Source organism: Marmota monax, unplaced genomic scaffold (genome assembly GCF_021218885.2).
Source record: "Marmota monax isolate L192 unplaced genomic scaffold, Marmota_monax_Labrador192_F-V1.1 WCK01_AAM20220418_F8-fsc00023, whole genome shotgun sequence".
Taxonomy (NCBI): domain Eukaryota; kingdom Metazoa; phylum Chordata; class Mammalia; order Rodentia; family Sciuridae; genus Marmota; species Marmota monax.
The window spans coordinates 7,303,715-7,318,000 of NW_026692907.1; the positions used below are offsets into that span (position 1 = coordinate 7,303,715).

At 48.4% G+C, this 14,286-nt stretch overlaps 1 long non-coding RNA gene across 1 annotated transcript in view; it reads left to right on the forward strand.

Annotated features, from left to right (window-relative positions):
• LOC131424421 (uncharacterized) overlaps positions 1-14,286 on the forward strand; it is a 112,188-nt gene that overhangs the window by 56,973 nt on the left and 40,929 nt on the right. The window contains exons 3-4 of the long non-coding RNA XR_009227385.1: positions 9,642-9,741; positions 11,807-11,861. This is a non-coding gene — a long non-coding RNA (uncharacterized LOC131424421). The remainder of the gene's footprint in view (positions 1-9,641; positions 9,742-11,806; positions 11,862-14,286) is intronic.

Sequence of the window (14,286 nt, forward strand, 5' to 3'; positions counted from 1 at the left end):
CTGGTAACCACCATCTTGCTTCCTGTCTCCACAGATTTGACTACTCCAGGTACTTCATATCGGCAGAATCTCATGGTATTTGTCCTTTAGCTACTGGTCTATTTCATGTCCTCATTCGTGCTGTAGCAGGTGGCAAAAATTTCTTCCTGTTTAAGGCTGAATAACATTCTACTGTGTGGTCATACTGCATTTTGCTTATGATGGACACTTGGGTGGCCTCCATCTTTTGGCTCTGTGCACAATGCTGCCGAGAAAGTGAATGTGCCCTTCTCCCTGCCTCTGGGCCACTTGTGGTCTAATGGAGAAGAGGAACATGCAAATGCACCTGCCTTTGATGAGCCTGTTTCCGCCATATGGAAGGCTGATAGGCCGCCCACTGAAGGAGTTAAATGAGATAAGGATGCCCCAGGGGAGAGTCAGACACTCTGTGAACACTTTATAAACTGCTGCTGTTGCTGAGAGATGGGGCCCTCTGGGGAAGAGAGCCTGGAGATGGGTGGTTAGCACTAGTTCTCTCCCAAACCTCTCATCAACTGCTTTCACAAACACCCTGGCAAGTAGGCCAGAAGTTCTTGATTTTCCAGATGAGAAGACAGAGAGGACCTCAGCTGTGACACAGTAGAGGTGGGCCTGCCACCAAGCTCCTCAGGGCTTCTCATGCAAATCTCATGAGCAAAAAGGTAAAGGCCCAGGAGAGGCTGAGTACAGCTCCCAAATCTCCAACAAGTAGCTGCAGAGCTATGCTGGGCTCAGGTGAGCACAGTTGTCCCTGATGGCCTGTTGGTGGGAGGAGCTGGGGAAGCAGAGGTAAGGAAGGATATCAACAGAAGAAGAGGGCACAGCCTGAGCAAAATCCAAGAGGCAGAAGACGTGGTATCTGCAGGAGGCCTGGGAGGAGGCCAGTTTATGGGCATGAATGACGTTGAATGTGGGAGGGTGGGGCTGGTCACCAAGGGCATGTCAAGTGGCCTGGCCCAGTCTGGCTCCTGGATCTGGGAGGGCTCTGATGAGCTAGCTGCCCAAGTTGTGTCAGGGACATTAGTCACACTGATTTGATAGAGATGCTTGTCTTCCTATAGTCCTCACCTTCAACACAGATTATATTTTAAAATTATATGTGTCCTTTACCAATGTCATAGATTTGGTTCAAAAAGTCAGATGGCTCTTTACAGCTCATTCCCCAACCCCCTTCCCTTCTGCCCCCAAATCTTATTAGATAGCACTACCTAATATTTCTTCCAATTATTTAACCCCATATTTCTAAACAATATGTTTATGCATCTTCCTTCACTTTTCAGCTTGAGGTATGCCCTGCTGACTTTCTATTATGGAAGGAAAACTTACTCTGTTCCCCCACATAGCCACAACACTATCCCCCAACTCTTCGATCTAGTTACAATATAATTTTGGGTTAGATTAGTGTTTACAACATAGTGACCACATAAATCCCGGCTGAGCCATATTGTGTTGTGATTAAACTTTTGCCTTTTGTATGACCTATTATTTTGGCTGAAAGTGATGTCTAATTTTCTAAATCTACTTGCTTCATTTACTAAGTATATGCATCTATCTCCTTTGTGGGAAATGTCGGTCTCCTCTCGGGACCTTCAACCACATCAGGTAAGCAACCCCTTCATCTTATTTCTCTGGTGTCTTCAAAGTTCCTGCTCTAATCTGGGTCTTGTTCTGCCTAATTCAGAGATATAACTGTGTCCAGACTGTTTTGATAAGGTCCCTCATGCCAGTCTGGTGAGCTCAACTATCATTCACCTATAGATTTTATCTGTGAATACTTCCTTTGTCCCTCTAAATCTCAGAGAAGCCCAGTGCTAGAGGCTGGTGGTATAGACATGAATTAGTTGCCCTTCTGACCTGCAAAGACTCCAGGCCCAGGAGGGTTAACCTGGGCCAGATGTGAGCTTGGAGAGTTGTGAGGGCCCAGGAGAGAAGCCCCCACCTCAGCCCATGGGAAGGCCAGGAGTTGAGGAAGAATTCCTGTGAGAGATGATGATGGACATGTCTCGACTTGGTAGGAGCAGCTTTCTAAGAGTTCTGGGAAGGGATTCCAGGTGGGAGAACATCCTGCAACTCAGCACCGAGCATGACGAAGCATGACTCATCCTTCGAATTTCAAGTAATCAATTAGTGATGGTCATGTGGGAGGGTTCAAGTTAAGGGATAGGTGGGGTCTTGGTGGCAGGCTAAGGGACCAGAGGTGGTAGGGAGCCACAGAGGAACTCTAAAGAGGGATGACTTGTCAAGTCTGAATTTTTTTAAAGACAAGATGTCAGATGGAGAGAGAGAGAGAGAGAGAGAGAGAGAGAGAGAGAGAGAGAGAGAGAGAGAGAGAGAGGTTGGTGAGGGGAACGCTGACATCAAGCAGGGATAAAATGGCCTGAATAACACTGGCCCTGGGGTGAGACTTGGGGCTCAAGAGACCTTAAGGTTAAACTGACTGGACTTGGGGACACAGGGAAGGTGGGGAAGTTGATGATAAGTCTCAAGTGTCCAAGGAAAAACGTGTTTAGATTCAAAACTGGTCCTGTGAACCCCAAACTACTCTGGGCTTATAAGAAGACCATTGGCCTCTTGGGGTATTGGGGGACCAAAAACAATGATGATGCCCAGAGCCTAAGGGAACAGAGATAGGGCCTGAGGTCCACAGAAGCTAAAGGCAGAGGCAAGATTGAAAGGCCACAGGCTCAGAAGGGTTGCTAGAGCTCTGGACTCAGGCAACCCTTGGTTAAAATGCCAGTTCTGCCACCTGCTGACTAAGCCTCAGTTTCCCCATTTACAAAATAGGGACCACAATGCTATCTATGTGCTCCCTGACTGTAAAACACTTGGCACCATGCCTAGAATCTAAGTGCTGTATTCTGTGACTTCCCACTGTCTTGGGGAGTAGGGCAAGTGAGATTTGAGCTGACCAGGAAAGAGGAGTGGGCAGGGTTGGCTTCATGGGCATGTAAGCTATGCAGTCATATGGGCTCCTGAGCTCAGAAGAGCCCTGTATATGATGGGATGTTCTGCTTTTCTGTCTTGAAGTAATTTTTTTTTTTTTTTGAGCAAGGGACTCTGCATTTTTATTTTGCATTGAACTCTGCCAATTAGGTAGAGCCATGTTCTGAGGAAGCAAACAGGTCCTGAGGGTACACAGGCCTGCTGGCACACAAGGCTCAGCCTGTGCTGGAAGTGTGAACCACAGTATTTCTGGAGGGAGAGTTGTGCTTGGGGGGAAATCAGTAAGAGCTCAAGGCAGACACCAGTGGAGAGCTTCAAACGCAATGCTGGGGGAATCCAGGTGTTCTCCTCTGTCTCCTTGGGGAGCCTTCCAATCCTCAAGTCTGGAAATGGGAGGTGGAATGATGTGTAAAGTGTGATGATTTGTGTTTTACAGATGACAAAAAGGAGTCAGGCTGCATTATGATTTTCCCGGGCCCTAGGCACTTCTTGTGAACTCCTTTCTCCAGAAAAAGAAATATAATGAAATTATATTTTTACAACTGTGTCAGTAATAAGGCAAACATATTAATATTGCATACTAACACATTTTCTTCCAGCTGAAGTCTGATGGACTGAGGTGCCATACTTGCTGTATTTAATGGCAAGTTGCCTGGGTTGCTCAGATCTTTGAATGTTGTAGTGAGGACTCCAGGGGCATCATGCAATGGATCCAGAGTTCTTTTTCTCCTGAAAGGGAATGCTATCCAGTCCCTGAGGAGCTGAGAGAGGAGCAGGGTAATGGAGCTAGGGCCTATTCTCCAAACACATTCTTTTATTTCTTTATTTATTTTTACAAACTATTTCTTGGCAACTGTCCAGACTAGATTTGAGATGGAGCAAGGGGACAGGACCCATTGCAGATAGAAATTCACATTGTTCCCAAGATTAACTTTTATCCCAGAGACCTTTTCCTCAGTTGAGCCTTGAATAAAGGTCAAAGCTAACTCTTGCCCTTTGGCCAGAAGACTCCTTCCTGCAAGTGCGAAGCATTAGCCCAGACATAGCTCCCAATCTGTAAAGCAATCTCTAAAGCAGGGCAACCAGTAGAACATCCCAGGCATGCCACAACAGTGAATCAGTATTGCATGTGGAGTATGTGCACGGTGCTGGTACACAGGAAGTGCTTAATAAATGTACAAGACAGCAGAGAGGGTAGTCAAGTGCACAGTCTCTCTAGAGGAAGTCTACTTACCTTCAAACCCCAGGTCCATCCTAATTCCACCTGCTAGCATACCAGAAGTGAAGTTAGGGCAGGTTTTAACCCTCATGTCTTGTTTTCTTCATCTATTTAATGGGTGTAATAACAGAATCCACTGTGCAGGGAGACTGACGCTACTTAGAACTACCCCTTACCTCTCTCCCTACTTGCGGTCTGGATCCTGACTAAGCAGGCACCTCCCAAGGGTAACTGCTCCCCTGATGTTGGAGGAGAGTTGAAAAGAGCAGCTTTGGCTAGAGGAGGTGAATAGCGTGGCAGGAGGCATCTATTCATTCTTTTCTCCAACATTTTACTAAAGGGCTAATTTGCACTATGTCAAACACTTAGATGCTCTCAATGACACAATGATTAATACATCAGTACCTCCCAAGGAGCTCAAAATAGAAAAGAGGGGAGACAGGAAGTAGAGCCTGTACAATACGTTACTGGTTGTGGGAGGACTTGCCCTGGCCAGTCTGGAGGATAGGGTGGCCTTGGAGCTGGAAGCCTGGCCTATTAGGCAGCTGGGAGGGAGAGAGGAGAGAGAGCTAGTTTGAAGAGACCTTGCAGAGATACTGTTAGCATGGTATTCGCACTCAGTAGAGAGAAGTTGTCGCTTTTGTTATCACGATGGTGGAATAGGAAGATGTTATGACACCTGGGAATGGCCTTGGCATCTGGAGGCAGGGGAAGGGAGAATAACAGGAGAGGAGGCTGAGGCTGGGGTAGGCAAGGTCTGGGTCAAAAGCTACCAGAGGCACAGAGATTTTAAATAACTTGCACAAGGTCACATCAACTTGCTGATGGGGGATGACATGTGCAGATTGTATGCAGCAAAGTTTGGCAGGGTACAGAGTGAGGAGGTGTCAGGCCGATTTTGAAGTTGCCAGATGACTTAATTGTTGGACTGCTTCTTCAGGCCACATAGCACAATGAGAGGTGCTGGGTCCCCTTCTCTTATCTGTGAGATCTGGGTAAAGTCGTTCAGCTTTGCCTTTAAAAAAAGGGAATTCCAGTAAGTCTGAAGAGTGGCTGCAAGGGCTGGTTGGGAGGCCAAGCGGAGGCTGCATCATAATGCAGTCTGCGTGGCCCTGAGCAGTGTCCTGTCCCTCTCTGAACACCCCTGACCCTATTTGAGCAATGAGCCTTTGGGTCTGACTTGGGAGTCCAAGATGCCTGGCCTTTTAAGGACTTTAGCATATCATCCCGCCCAGGTGGATGAGGCCAGGGAGAAGAAGTTCCAGAAGAACTTCCAGAAGATGCTCCCACAACTGGGACTGAGCCTTCTGAGCGCCATTGGCTTCCTCTTCTCAGTCCTTCTCCCCAGAGAGTCTCCATGGGAATCCAGCACCCTAAAAGGAGGCTATGGTCATTGTGGTTCACCTGTTTAGAGTGGGTGGGGCAGGAAGTGAGGTTGCTGAGGGGCTCAGGGAGGCCTTTGTCCCCAGGGCTGGGGAGGGAAGGGCACTAGGCTCAGGCAGTCCCTGTGGGGGAGGGGAGACACAGAAGCCCTGCCTCCCCGAGCTGTGGGCTCAGCCTTCTCTCTGGTCTCCCCTATAGCACGGGGACACCGCACAAATGACTATGCCATCCCCCAGTGACTATGACCACCATAATGGAGCCAGGGATGACCAGCCCATTTCTCAGGGAGGAAGCCTGAGGTGTTTTAAGACACGCCCTGCCCTACCTGACTCCAAAGCCCTCTCCATCCAGTGCACTGCATGGCTGGCCTCCGAGCTGGCCCCAGACAGCCCCTGCACTTCAGTGCCCTCAATCCCAGCTCATGCTCCTCCTGCCCCCATGTCACCTCTTGAAACCTAGTTTTCAAGATCCTGCTCAAAACTTTCCCTCTCTTCTTCCCTTCCACGTATCCTTTCCAAGCAACTTCTCTCTAGTTGACAAAACCTGTAATAGCAAACCCCACCTCCCATGGCCACAAAGGACAGCCAAGCCACCAAGGGTCGTCACTTGTTGAGGCTTGCCACGAGCCGTTTACTGTGCAAAGCCCTCACATGTATTATCTCACTTAATTCTCTAAGGGACAGGAATTAGTATTATCCCATTTTATAAGGAAGAATCTGAGGCTTAGAAAGGTTAGGCAGCTTATCCTTGGTTCCACAAAAGCTAGACGTTGCCAGAAAATAGCAAAACCTGGAGCCCAACTCAGGTCTTTCTAAGCCTTAGCTGTGCTCTTCACTACACAGTTGTCCCTCTAGGTCCCCACGTGGTCTCCTCTCACCCAGCCCTGTCTCCCTTCTCCCAGGCTCCTCTCCATAATCCCCTTTTATTCACTTCCTGTAACTGGAGTGATGCACCCATCACCCCCCAGCCTTGGCGCATGCTCTTTCATCTCCTGGGGATACCTTTTCTCTTGTGCTCAATAGAAACCTGCCCATGTGGGGTTCTCAGCTAGGCAGCTCCTGCTCTGGGGGTCCCTCCCTGGGGTCCTGGTTGCCCTTTGCTCCCTCACAGGAGAAATTCGCTTCTACTTGCTCCTACAGCATCAGCTGTGCTTCCCAGTGTGGCTGGACCTGTACCAGCAACACCCACTTGCTCCACGTGTTTGCCACTCAGCTGGGCTCCAAGGACACAGGGGCAAGCAAGACAGCTGTCTCAGCCTTTACAGGGCTTGTGTCTGGTGTGGGACACAGGCCAAGAGCCAGAACCATCCAAAGAATGGTTGAGTCCTGTGGGCAACAATATGAGAGACAGGCAGCACTTCCAAGAGAAGCTTCTTTCCAGAACTTGGGGTGCCCTGGAGGGCTTTGTGGAGCAAGTGATACTAAACCAGGGTGAAGTTAGTCCAGTTGCAAGAGGATTTAGTGGGGAGGCAATGTCCCAGGCAAATGGAACAGCTTGTGCAAAGGTCCAGGGGTTAGAGAAAGCAGGATGAGCTTAGGATACCACAGAGATTAACTTGGCTGGAAAATTGAGGCACAGGGCCAATGATGTAAAACCACTCTGGAGTGGCAGGCTTTGACCCTCTGACCCTGAAGTGTTGCGTAAGCCATGGGCAGGACTCCTGCCTCTCTACTGCCTGTCTGTGGGCTCCAGGTGGCATGGAGGACAGTTTGGCATGGTGGCCAACAGCCTGCCCTTGCAGCTGGCAGACTTGGGCTTGACTTCTCCATCCATGCAATGATCTCAGCAGGCTACTTACCTGCTTCTTCCCACACTTACCTGCTTCTTCCCACCATCGTGACTCACATTATTTTGTTCTTGGATCTGAATCATCATTGCCTCTGTCATGGTGGCACTGAAGTCACTTGTTGCCAGCCCAGATCTGGGTCCTGGGGAAGATGGGTAGGGTTTCGATTGGAGAACAACCCCTGTGCCCTCCATAGCTGTGCGTGGGCCAAAGTATGTGATGTTTGTGGCTGTGTGGAATATTCTGGCAAATGCACCAGACACAGGACCCGGGTGCTATGTGAACACTCTGGCCTGGCTGGGAAAACTGCCTGCCAGACAGGCTCACTCTTCCCCTTAAATGGCATTCTCTCTCTTGGGGAAGAGTTCACCCCCTGGGGTTGGCTGTTCCTACTCTTTGTAGGATGCAGGGCACTTGCTGTATTGGTGATTCTTTTTTGTGGCCCTTCCTATGCCTTCTCTTTTAATGCTCTTCCCTGCCTGCTCTGAGCCCTAGAAGGTTAGGCTAGAAGGTTACTCCCTAACACTGCATTACCCAGACTCCCTTACCCTTTAAATCCCAATTCCATCCTATAACTGGCCAAAAGGAAGAGGGTGGGAGAGAGGAGCGTGGGAAGAGAGGCCAGGGCTCTGTCCCTCTCTTCCTCCTGAACTCCTTTTTTTTTTTTGCCACGGTTCTGGCACTGACTGGAACCAAAATGGCCATAACTTCTGGGGGAGGGTGCAGGGGCTTGTCCTAGCTTCAGTTCTCAGGCCTCAGGACACATTTCTCAGCTGTTCCTGCACCTGTGGAGGGGTCTAGGCTTCCCCCTGTGGCCAGCTCCAAGCTCTGCCAGCCTCTCTGGCTAGTTTTCGTAACCCTGCCCTCACCTCTAAACTCAGTCCTGGCATTCAATTCTTTTCAACGATGTCCCTTTGCATGCTCCTTCAGGCCATAATTGTGATTGGAACCTCCTGAGAGGGTCTGCAGGGTTGCTCGGAGAGGCCCTGCAGTAGTAGGCACGCGGTTCGCAGTCTGCTTTTCTGCTTGCCCTCTGGTAGCCTTGATGCCTTCCCTGAGGTCACTGAGGCAGAGGTGCCACGTGGGCACTCCTGCCAGGGGACTACTGCAGCCTGGCTCCTATAGGCCCCATCCACCTGTTTGTGAAGTTAGAAGAGGACATCAGGCCCCTGGTGGAGGGAGCACAAGAGGGCCTTCAAGACATGGGGTGGCATTTTGGATTTATTGTAAGAACAGTCAAGGGTGATTGAGAGTTGGGGAGTGCATTATAATCTTGGAAGATCCTTTTACAGAGAGAGAGAGAGAGAGAGAGAGAGAGAGAGAGAGAGAGAGAGAGAGAGTTCTAGCAATTGAGAGAAGCCTGGGGAAGACTTTTGGGATCTAGCACTGTGGTTCCTGTGGCTCTGCTACTACCATTAGGGATGTCTGCCACTCCTACCACCTCCACCACGAAGCTTCCACTAATCACTCCACTTTGGATTAAATTCTTCCTTCCCTTTGTGAGCATGAAACTTCATAGTAGTGACTATCAAGGTTGACTTCCGTGACCTTCAATGCCTCTGCAAGGTTAGTCCTGTGCCTCAGTGTTCACTCTGGGTCCTAAGCCCACCAGACCTAGGGTGTCTCACATCCCCAAACTGGCTGGAATGACCTGGTTCCAACCCAAATGTACTGGAACTGTCTCAGAGTCTGACACTAGCTGCCATCAGAGAGGTGTAATGTCAGATGGGCTGGCATTATCTTGTCAAACAAGGAAAGAAAGCCAGCGTCTGCCAAGCATGTGCCACCTGCAGGGCCACTTTCCGTGTGCTGCCTCATCCAGTCCACACAGCGGCCAGGAGGAGGCATCACCGTCCCCTTTCTACCCTGTGGAGGCAGAGCCCTGGAGAAATGGTCACCTAGCTTGTGAGTGGCAGAGCCTGGACCCAAACCCAGCTCTCCTTGACTGTGCAGAAGTTAATGCAGAAATACAGGGGCTGTGGCAGTGGAGGACACTGGGCCTAAAGAGACAAATAACACTGAAAATCTGACAATTATAATATGCAGCCTCAAACACTCAGGGGGTGTGCGTGGGTGTCTGTTTCATCACTATTAGGTACAGGTCTTTGCACACCCACTTCCCAGCTCCTGCTCACTTTAAACACGACTTCCTCTGAGATGCTCTCCTGGGCCTCTTAGACTAAGCACACCTCTTATATGTGCCTTGCAACTGCTTATACATGTGTAAACAGTTGTCCCAAATAGATGGGTACACATGCTCAGTACAGATGCTTTTTTTTTTTTTTTCTCCAGGTATTTTTGATCCATGGTCAGTTGAATCCATGGATGTGGAACCCAGGGACGTGGAGAGCTGATCATATATGCGAGCCTTTCTTTCTTTATGTTCACACAGGTATATGTATATGTACATACCTAATTAGAGCCTCGATAATTCTGTTGGCACCTGAGAGCTGCCTTCTCTGCAGAGGGCCACAATGCAGGGTGAGGGTCTAGATTGTTTTTGTGGTCCTGAGTGAGAAGGATCATCAGGTGAAAACTCAGGGAGACCATCTGATCAGCCTGAGGAGGAACTTTCTAACAGGGAGGCCCATTATAAGAGCTGTGAGCCCAGGTTGTGGGAGGAGCCATGAAGCTGACTTGATGAGGGTAGGGAGGATCAGGACAGGCTCTTCCAGTTCTGAAACTGGAGGTTCTGTTACAGCAACGGAAATCACCATTCATTCATTTCTCACAGAGTGCTTAGCCCCTCACCCACAGGAACTCATTCAGAACTCGCATCAGCCCCTCAAGGTAGGAATTACCAGTTCACAGGAGGGGAAATGAGGCTCAGAGAAGTACAAGAACCTGCTCAGCAGGATCAGCAGTGCCGGCATTTGTACACAGCCATGCTTGACCCTGGAGCGCTGTCTCATCAGCCAGCTCTGCTGCCTGCCCAGGGGTTAGTCCTCATGAGCCCTCTCAGCAGCACAATCCAGTTGTTTTGTTTTTGCATGCCTCAGTTTACCTCCACTCTCCCTAACCTCTTTGATGCTGGAGGTTGACTGGCAGGCCAGCCCATCAGATATAGAGCTGGCTCTGGGACAGCAGAGGGCTTGCATGTGTCACACATAGTCCCCAGGTGGGTCCCTCCCATTCGTCCCTTCTAGAACAAATTCACTTTGCCAGCTTGTTACTGGACCTCTGGATACAATTATGGATCCACACGGCCTAGAAGGGGTACGCAGGTGACATGAGACATGGCAGCTAACGGCTGAGAAAGGATTTTGGAAAGGCCTGCGGCTTCAGTTTCAGATCCGAGGAAGAAAAAAAAGAAGCAACACTAAACCCAAACCCAAGCAGGCTGCCTGCCATGAGACTGAGAAACATGGTCCAGGCCAAAGCCAGTGTCGGCCAAGAGGGAAATTACAGGCCTTAAATGGGAGACAAGTCTGCAAAAACCTCCTCGAGCCGTGTTGGACATGTTGGTTTGCATCCATGTTTGTTTGTGTGGATGAGTTTTTCAGCGTGTATTAAAAAGAAAAAAAAAACATATATATTTAACCCTGAGACCCTTCTTGAAAACAATATATAAACAGATTAGGTGCAATCTCCTTTGGCTTAGTCAAAGTTGGCAAGGATTTACCAATAGGCTGTTAGGTGCAAGCACTGTGCTAGGGCTGCACACATCCAGGGCTGAGGAAGGGACTGCCCTGAGGTAGCCCATCATCCACACAGGGAAAAGATGCATGCAGAGAGGACCCCAAAGGATGGTGGGGACCAGATCATTTCTGTTGGGGGTAGTTGACACCTCAGGGGAGGGAGGAGGGACTCAAGAAAGACTTTATAGGCAGACATAGGAGGAGGAGGCCCTCATGGGCCAAGGGAAGAGAGGAACTCATCTGAAGTTCAGAGACATGTGACTTGTCCAAGGTCACACAGCTAGGCGTGGCAGCCTGAAGATTTGTACCCACTGTGTCTGATTTTTCTCCAGCCCAGTAGTGATGTGGCTGGGGGACTATGCTCTACTCCCTTAAACCCTTCCTGTCCTCCTAGGATCAGCTGAGTCTCACATGTTCTGGATAGGCTGTTCTGAGACCACACTGAGATCCTGGACAATATTTGCCTCAACAATGCCAGGTCTCTTTTAATGGAGCTGCGCTTTGCTCTTCCACAATATACATTCCATGCACCCATTTATTTAATTTTTCATACAAAATGGAGTGATTTTTCTACCCTGTATCAAGATTATTCTAGGCAGAAGAGATATAAAAAGCAATAACAATATCTTTGATGGTAGAGATAATATGAACTTATTACTTTCCATTGCACATAGTAGGTATACTTGAAAATTCTTACTGAGCTGGCCCAACTTGGTTATGTTATAGTTGTGTATTAGTCAGATATGACATAATTATGCTGGGTAACAAACCTTCCCAAATTCAGTTGCTTACAATTACAAGCATTTATTTTTCTCACAGGTTTGAGGATTGGCTGAGAAGCTCTGGTTCAAGTTGCAGGCTGGTGTGGCTTTGGGTAAGGTCTGGGTCTGCTCCTATTGGGTGATTTGGGGGCCAGGCTTAAAGGGTTTCTGGCTTGCTCTTCTCATAGTATATGGGGGCAAGACAGGAGGGGAAACAGACATGCCCCTGAAGGTGTCAGCTCAAAACTCCCATGCTGTCATTTCTATCCACATTCCTTTGCCTGAGATAAGTCAATGGTCAAGCCTAATATTTCTGGGCAGGAAAATATATTTGCCTGTTTTATTTATCTATTTATTTATTATACCATATACTTTTAAAAAATTGGTTCTTTTTAGATATACATGACAGTAGAGTTTTCACCACCTCCCAAATATACATTCAGCTATGAATCTCTCAATGAATCAATCCACTAATGAGGTCAGAGCCCTCATGAGCCAATCAATTCCCAAAAGCCCCACCTCTGAACATTGCTGAAATTGGGGACCAAGCCTTCAACACGAGTCTTTAGGGACACTTCATATCCAAATTATAGCAGCCAAACAAAGCCAATTGGAAAAGCATATAATTCTAACATAAGGAGGTTGTGAAGAGAATGAATGGAGAAAGATATTGGGATTCAGAAGTAGACTGGACTTCAAATCTGGTTTACCATATGTTTACTTTGGAGACTCAAGAACTCAACCTTTTTGACTCTCAGTCTCCTCATCTTTTCTTACCTCTCCAGATTGTAATGAAGACTTTTCCCCATCCTCATATATCATTGCTGAGCTTAACATTTCATGAACATTGACTCCTATAAAGTTGGTGAGGTAGGAATTCGTCTCCCATTTAACAGACGAGGAAACTGAGGTTAGTAGAGATCAGAGACTTTGCCAGAGTCACACAGCAGCATTTAGTTTCTTCCCAGACCAATCTGCCACCTCTGCTTAATTTAAATAAGGTATTGATGTGCTTTATCTGGCACAGAGTGTGTTTGTTTCAGGTAAATTTCTGTCTCTTTCCCTTGGAAGAGTCCTGGAAATTCCCAGGTCGTTGGACTTTTACTTTCTGATGAACTTCACCCCAGGGATAACCAACTAATGTGACAGGCAAAATAAAGGACTATTCTTAGCAGCGATCAGAGGGTGATCACACTTCTCAGTCACAAGCCACTGGGAGGAAGGACATTTGAAGCAATGCCTGGACAGTGTCGGTGGTGCAATGTGTTTGGTGTGGAGGCAAGTTTCATAATCGCCACGCCTGTCAGGTGATGCCGAGGTTTCTGCTCCCCAGATATTTTTCCAGTCTGGGGCCAGCTGCTCGGACATCTCCGGGGAAGGACAGCTGGCAGCTTCTCTTTTGCAAGACTTGATTCATGCAGCATGGAAGTTACTAGCCAGAGCAAGTCTTTGGATCCGGCAGATCTGATTGGAATCTGAGTTGGTACCTCTGACAGGCTGGGTAGCCTTGGCCCCTGGCGGTGCTGGCCCCTGTGCCTGTACACCTCCCCAGGACCAACACTCTGCCTAAATGCCACTTCATCCAGGTCTTCCAGACTCCCTTGAGCTGACACCCTGGACCCCCAAGTCCCACATTTAGATTATCCCAATCACTTGCTTAATTGGTTCTCAGCTACTAGGATAAATGCTCTGTAAGGGCAGCCGTGGCCCTTGCTTCTCACTGAAGTCCAACTTCCCAGATGATGCCTTGTGCATAAAGGGCATTCTAGGAGTACTTATTTATCTAATGGATTCAATAAGAAAATACTAAAGACAAGCTGTCACTTGGTAATCTTCCTGGGGTGGGTCCAATGTTGTCTGTGCAATGGAAACCATTTGGCTCTAAATCCTTGCTCCTCAAAGTCTGGTCCCTGGATGAACCTCCATTACTTGGGAACATGTAAGAAATGGAGCAGCTCAGGCCCACTCAGTCCTGCTCCATCAGAATCTGCACTGTAACCAGATCCTAGATAATTCATGAGCACATTAAAGTTTAAAAAGGAACACTCAGAAAGACTTGAGGTTGCTTTTGGTCATCAAAGGTTAACTATGAAGTCTTGCCTTGGGATATTTGAAGAGTGCAACAGCCTCTAAGGCCAGTACTTCTACTGGCCAGGGCTGCTTGGACAAGTCTGTCGATTATCAGGATGGGCAAGCGATTATTTGTTAAGCAATTGATTTTCTGAGTCCTACTAGTGGCCCTTCAAGAGCACACTGGAGGGTCCATGATCTCCAAGGGGATTTTCCATTAACTCCCTAGCAGGGACAAATAGATGGTCCAGTGTCTGGTGCCCAGTCCCATTAGCAGTCTGCGAGGCGGGTATTATAATCTCCACTATCCATGGGAAGAGGCTGAAGTTCAGAGAGGTTAAATTACTAGCCTAGGGTCACACAGTGGGGAAGAGGCAGAGTGGGGGATATTTCCTTTGTCCCAGGCCAACTCTCCCAGGGAAGCTACCCCTGTAACCCTGACAATAGGACCTCTGCCTTACTCCACAT